The sequence below is a fragment of the Acanthisitta chloris genome, unplaced genomic scaffold, assembly GCF_000695815.1.
Source record: "Acanthisitta chloris isolate BGI_N310 unplaced genomic scaffold, ASM69581v1 scaffold17566, whole genome shotgun sequence".
Taxonomy (NCBI): domain Eukaryota; kingdom Metazoa; phylum Chordata; class Aves; order Passeriformes; family Acanthisittidae; genus Acanthisitta; species Acanthisitta chloris.
In genome coordinates, this window is record NW_008679956.1 from 6,829 (window position 1) to 14,436 (window position 7,608).

Sequence of the window (7,608 nt, forward strand, 5' to 3'; positions counted from 1 at the left end):
CTTAGAAGACGCTGGAAAATAACTGAAACTTGTTCTGCCAGAGGGAAAAAAATCCACAAAAGACAATAAAAAGAAAAGGACTCTTGAAACTGGCTGTGGCAGTGCCCTCATGATGAGGAGTACTGAACCCTGGAAGTGACTCAGCCTTTTACACGATCAGGGCAAAGAACAGCTTGTCTGCTTTGCACAAGAGAACAAACACCTGCCTAAATTGGAAAATAACTGAAACTTGTTCTGCCAGAGGGAAAAAAATCCACAAAAGACAATAAAAAGAAAAGGACTCTTGAAACTGGCTGTGGCAGTGCCCTCATGATGAGGAGTACTGAACCCTGGAAGTGACTCAGCCTTTTACACGATCAGGGCAAAGAACAGCTTGTCTGCTTTGCACAAGAGAACAAACACCTGCCTAAATCCAGAGCCTGGAGGCTGTTTTCTACATCTCTCTGCCCTGCCTCAGACATATACACTAGATTCCACCTGATGGGGAGGGAGATACCCACATCTTTTATTCACCTAAATCACCCATCCCCTTCACTTCTGTGATATCTCATGAGGACAGAAGCTGTCTTCTTCTTGGCTTCTGCAAAAGTCCCTCACTCTTAGCTTCTGCCTTCCTGTAATGAGAAATGGGCCTTTTCTTCTGTAACCTCTTCCTCTCTGTTACTTCCCAGCAGACTGAGAAGGAAAGGCATCTATCTTGGTTGTGCCAGGTATTCCAGTACCACATAGTAAGACAAAGACAGGCCTTGCATGAGGATCTCTCTGCTGTTTGCCAAGGGTCCCATAACCATTTGCCCTGACCAAGGCCTGATGTTCTCCATATACTGAGGACCAAACCAGCAGGATGTACCTTACACAGCCTATGAGCAATTCCATGGGTGCTGGAAGAACACTGTGAAACCTGTGCATTGCTCCAGTTATTGTGCTATTTGCTGGATTTAGAGAGAGAAATTACATTTTCCCACAGCTGAAAGGGAAGGTCTCTCAAGGGAGACGTAAAGGACTAATTTGCTAATTTTTGCTTGTTGCTAGTCTGTAGAGTCCTTTCTGGGCTCACAGCCCCTTTTTACCTAACAGGAGCAGTTTTTCTAGGTTGATGGAGTAATTCTGACTTCTCTTGTACTCCTCCTGTGATCTGTTGCAGTTTCAGGGCTTCTACTGAGCAGGCAAGAAGCTGCATTTTCAAGTGTCTGGACTTAGCTTAGTTATTAAGGGGACAGACCTGTGCTTGGTTTGCATCTACTGAAGTGGAAGGTGGCTTTACAAATTCATCCCTAAATGGTTTCTGTATTCTGGGTCTAAGGCATCCTGTGCCTCCGAGGGGTGGTGGCTCTATTTGCACATGTGTAAATGCCTGGTAGACTTTAAGGAGGTAAGATCTTCAGGTTTTGCAACCTGGAGCTCATTGATACTTTTGACACTCTAGACAAAAGGTGGTCTGGAGGCAATGTTGTTACAGTGGAGAAAGGATTTGCTTGTTCTTTCATCTCATTTCTCTGAACAGCATTGATATAATGTGAAAGTTTGGATTCTTGGCTCTTTGTCTCAACCAACCACTGAAAGCAATTGCTCTGATGGCTTGGCAGTTGAATAGAACTTCTGTAAGAGGATTGTTTATTTCCTGGACGCAGAAGACACAGAGCAGTGGAATGTGCTCCTTTCCTAGCCCTACTCATGCTCATAGGTACATAGGAATTTATACATGGGCAGATAGTGATAGGAGAAGGGGGAATGGTTTTAAACTTAAAGAGGAGAGGATTAGATTACACGATAGTGTGTGGCATCCCTGCCCATGGCTAGGAGGTTGGAACCAGGTGATCTTCAGCCCAAGCCTTGGTATGACAATTCTATTATTCTATGACATTGAGAGGTCAGTCAATGTCTGGATTTTACTTTTTTCCCCAAAACTGTATATGAGAGAAATGGTATGAGCTCAGAATCACACTCTCAGCTCTTACAATCAATTTATTAAACACGACTGGCCATTTCATCATTGTATATGCAAATACCTAATTTGTGCTTGCAATCACATCTCGTTTCTATGCAATTAGATGCACATATTTTAGAAACCCAGACATCTTAAAAATAGACAAAACCAGCAGTAACTGACAGATTGGTGAGCCAGTTACACCATGTCTTTATTAAAAAAAGGGGTGGGGGAGGGAAGAGATAAAGCACATTCTTGAAGGAAGGCTGTAAAGCTCAATTTCTTAATATTTGATAATTATCTTCAGGTGGCAAAGAGAAAAATGCATTAAGACACGTGCAGTGTTATGACTTGTACTGACTAAAACTAGCATGTGCCAAGAATATGATGTACTGAAAATGCCTGTTACTGTTCTAATGCCATCAGCCAGGATAGCTGTGAAGGATTTGTTTTTATGTCTTGGCCTTTAATTTCATCATGATTTTTAAAAATTCCCAGAGAGTGTTGCAGCTGCTCCAGCATTAACAGCATTGAAATAGAAATGTGTTACTTAGCAAGATACAGCTGCAGAGGAGAAAAAAAATTCCCCAAACAACCCCAACATTTGGATTGATTAATATACCAAGATTGTTATTTGTATTTTAAATTAATGTTGTTTAAACTCAAAACTGTTTGCCTCCCAGCCATTTTATTTAGTTATGTTTCTCCTACAGTGGTAACAATTTCCAAGATCTGCATAAAATATGTACACTACCTAAGCAACTCAGCAGCTCCTGCCGCTTGTTGGCTCCTCCAGGTTTCAGTATCAGAAACTGAGCCACTGGGATTGCTCTCTTGAGGCTCTTTATCCACAATGGTGTAAATAACTATTCCTCCTTACTTAGCCCTTTCTGTAGATGTTTCCACCATCTTGGTCGTTTCCTAGGTACAGGGGATTTCATACCATCATTATCAGACATTGGAAAAACACAGAGTATTTGTGTGTGTCCAGGTATAGAAGACCTAAGGGAGCAATAGGAGAAGTCCAGCAGTTTCCAGACTGATTATCACCTACTCTAACACTGCTGTTAGAGAGCATATTTCTGCTCCCTTTTCTTCCACTGCCATAAACCCATTGATATCTCATGAATTTACTAGTGTCCTTCACTGTGTGGGTCTTGCATTACAAAAAGCCTTGTCTGTAGCACCGTGTCTTGTCCTGCACCTTAGATAAACACAAGGAAACCTCTCTTAACAATTGTCATTAGATAATGGGGTCTCAGAGTGGTGTGGCCAATCTTTTTGCTCAAGATCATGAGAGCCACATGACACCTGCAGTGAATTGAGAGACAAGGCTTGAGCTCCTTTGCCTCTCAGGCAGGACAAGGCATGGTGCTGGTAGCCAGACTCACAGTAAAGCAGTCCTGCTAGCTCTGCAGTCCCCTCAGCCAGCACTGATTTCACCAGGGGCCTTGCGTGGCAAAGGTCTTCTCTTTGCCTACCCCACATCTAGAGATGCCGGTGAAAACAACTCTGAGCAGACATAAAGGTGCCTGATTAAGATACCATCCTCACCCCAGCTGCACTGAACCTTCCTCTCAGCTCCACCTCAGAGCTGACCCTTCATGAATGGGGGTACAGTGAGTATCTTGCTGTGAGAACCTCAGTTTTGCCTTTACCTGTGGCTGTAACCCCATGCAGGCTTTCACATATGGTACTGGTGAGATGTGGTTGGGCAAGGAAACAAAAGAAAGCATCGACTTGGGAAGGATTTTCCTTCTGATACATCCTGTGAGAACACATCCCATAGTGCCTCCATCCGCAGGAAGATGAGAGGAATGTGACTCCTGAAAAAAAAACCTGTGCTACCACAGGGATGTTCCTGGAAGCACAGCATGAGAGCAGGCAGTCCCAGAAAAACAATGTTTCAGACCTCCTGTCATGCTCTGATATCCAGGGGATTTCCTCCTGCAGGCTGTAATATTCACGGATTTTGGAGAACTGTTATCCCTTCTAGTCCTGTGAGACCATCTAATTTATAGAAAACTGAGAAAACAGGAAATCTGTGACATTTCCCAGCCCTCTCACATTTTTCGTGCTGATGCTATAATTCCATTTTCACAATCTAGAGAGAAATACATCTTTTGGTCAACTGGTTATCGTGTAGCATTTAATATTACTCATGTCATTGCATTATGCAACCGAGCATGCTTTACCTCCAGTATACCACTTACAGAAACCCAGCTGGATTAATATTTTATTCCTTATTTAAAAAGAGCTGCCCAAGGTTATCTTATCCTGTCAGACTGTACTTTTCCCCCCTCTAAATAATTCCTTTGCCCTCATATTGTTTCAACATTTTATTTAGCAGCTCTCCATTTCTCTCCCAGCTAATTTATTCCTTTAAGTGCCTCATCAGTCCTTTTAGTTTGTCTGTTCTTTGTTGATGACATTCATGCACCCTAGCTGAAGTAGGCTACAGAAGCTTTTTCTTCTCTCAGAAGTTGCCTGCAGTACTTAATAAGTCCTATAATCTCTTTTTTTTTTTCTTTTTTAAAGAATGCAAATTCAGTTTACCTAACCTTTCTAAAAACTGCTGTGTGTCTGAGTCATATCTGTTGCCCTCTGGTACTTTTCCATCATATCCTTCTTTTATAAGGTGACCAGAAAGGCATACAGCATCTCAAATGTGACCTCACATGTACTTGACCAATGCTATAATAATTTCCTGTGACTTATAATTGATACTGCAATATTAATGTTTCCCAGAATTTTGCAGAGCAATGAGATTACATTCCTTTTCCCTTGGGGCTGCCTCCAAATGCACACTTCCAAGCTGGCTGTCCCTCACGCTGTCCCACAGTCTTCTGCTGTTAATCATGTACTTCCACTGTCTCCTTATGTGAGTCTGGACAAGGTGTTGGGAATCATCCTTCTCTTCACCCTTTCTGTACTACTGGTACAGAAAGGTTAAAGAGTTATCCCTCTTAGACAAGTACAACTGTCACTTCCCATATATCCAGCTTCATATGAAAGGGTTAGTGTTACAAGGGCCTTTTTCATTCAGCCCTGTTCCCCATGAACTTGAATGCTTCCAGACTCCAGTTTTGCCTGTGCTATGATGACACTGAATTAGGTATTTACTATTCTTAGTTTCTCTGCACAGAAGATAATCTGAATCTCCTGATTCAGGAATTAGATCTGGGTGTGGGGAATAAGTGCACAGTAGCTTTAACAGTAAGGAAAGGAATAAGTCCACAAAAAGAATGAGAAATTACTGAGTTCACTAGTTGTAGAAGTTCAATGCAAAGTAAGCCCATGCTTGGTGCCTTCTGTAAAGTGTAAGAACCTTCTGACCACTCACCTCCCAGTAAACTGCATACTTCAAAGGACACAAATCTGGCTCTTTGTGCGAGAAAATATTTTGGGTTTTTTTTAATTATTCTTACCTTTTTTTAAGTCTGAGAGAATGATTCTATAAAGAGTAGAATTTATGGCCTATTACCATTCATTCTTACAGGTACTAAACCAGGTATCTCTAGCCTCAGCATTCTTGAAGGCAAGTTTCGACCTGGATAAAGGGAATCCCATTCAGTTTTACAAAGTAATTGTGCACATTTATCTAGGCACTCCAGACTGCAGGCTCCAAGTGCTATTAACCTGCAAGGCAACCACTTTTGTGTACACATAATGTGCTTTTCTGGCTTTCCTACTTGAACAGTAAGTACACAGTTAGGCACCCATACACCATGGCCTCCCTTTATTCATATAATTACATCCCTCGAGTAGACATTAAAGCAGGTATGTTGCTTGTTTTGTAAACAGCAGCCTGACTTAAGAGCTACTGACTCAAGTTTTGTTCTTGCACAGTGTGTATGACAGTGCTGTAACCAGGTCACAGGTCTATAGCACATACATAAGTGAAAATATGATTCGTGCAGAGTACTATTGCAGTTCCCAGTCTATAATCACTTCATCCTGAAGTGTGCTTGTTATGTAATTATCAGGAGGCCTGAGGTGACAGGGCAAAAAAGGAGACTTAAGAGGTGGAAAAATGACCTGGGATATATTCAGAAAAAAGAGTACTTGCTAATTAGTTTCACTGGAATTCTGTGTTTCTCCTTGATGACTACTCCAAACCATGCAAACCTAGCAGAGGCTAAGGAGGATTTCAGTGGGCTTTATTGCACAGCATTGCAGAGCAGCTGAGCATGACATGTCTGTAGATCATGTAATCCACTTGCTCCTCCCAAACAGACTACTCAGAACTGCCCCATCACACTCCTAGTGGAAAAGTTATTTCTTTGTTTAAATCAAATTTCCTATGTTTTAATTTGTACCCATTGCCTCTTGTGCTGCTATTGGGCACCACTGAGAAGACTCTGTCTTCTTTGCTTCCACCATGAGATATTTATGCACACTTAAAAGATTCCTCTGAGCTTTGCCTTCTCCAGGTTAAATAATCCTAGCTCTCTCATCCTCTCCTTGTACAGTAGATTCTCTGATTCCTGTATCATTTTTGCATCCTCGTCTTCAGGTAGAGGAGTTGTTCTGGTGGCAGCATCCACATGTTTTTCTGGGGCCCTCTCAGAGCAGGTGGAGCAGGCACCTTCTGCATCACACACAGGAAAGCTGAACTAGGTCTTCTTAGGCTTCCTCTCGCTAGACAGGAACAAACTGCATTCGCTTTGTATTTCTGAATTTGTGAACCAGTTTTTGGATTTGCATAACTAGTTTGATTTCATGAACATCTGGTGAACTTCAGCTATCCTTCCTTCAGAAATGACACAAGTTAAAAATATGCACATATTTCTAGTTATATTTCTGGGAGTTTAAGACTATCTGTCAAAACATTGGCTGCCCTTTCCCTAGACTCAGTCCTTGACTTGCGTGGATGGATGTAGCTGCACATGAGTGCCCAGGGAGATGGGCTATTTTATTTTCTCCCTAAACTTCTCTCACTTTTTTCCCTGCTTCTCTTTCATAATTGTGATGTTGTTTGTGCTCTGACTATGCAGAATATCACTCTCCCTTTCCTCCACCCCTTTGTAAGATTTTCATCCAGATCCTTAACTGGTGTAATAGTTCATTGCTCCACTGAGCTCAGGGATGCACAATTCAAGGGGATTCTGCCAATTCTTAACAACTGATGATTTTCACCTCTTGCTACAGCATCTCCCTTGTTCACATTCTTGGGTATTATTCAAGTTCTATGGTGCTTGCTGCAAGAAAAGCATCCTCCCTACTCCCAGCAACTTCTTTGTGAATAATGGAAAAAAATACCCATTGATAAGATAATACTCATCTTATTGTAGTTGTTCAGCTTATCCCTGTCTGGTCAACAGGCAGACCTGGTTCAGAGGGAATTTCCTAGTACCTCAGCACGCTCATGAGACAGTGTATTTTATGCAATTTTTGTGTAACTACCTGTCTCCAACTCTTTAAAATTAGATTTACTTTTTTCCTCATTAATTAAGTTCTGTGGCCTTTATGAGAAAATTAAATGAATATTATCTTTTTAAACTAAATTGATATTTTAAAGGTCTAATAAGTAAAAGTAAGATTTCAAAATGAAACAATATTTCATTTTTGTCTGCTGTGCTCATTAAATATTTAATTAAATTCTAGGCTGAGATGGATTGAGGGTCGGGAGGAGGGGGATGTGAGTTGCGCTTGCACCCACAAAAGTCTTTTATTTGGAA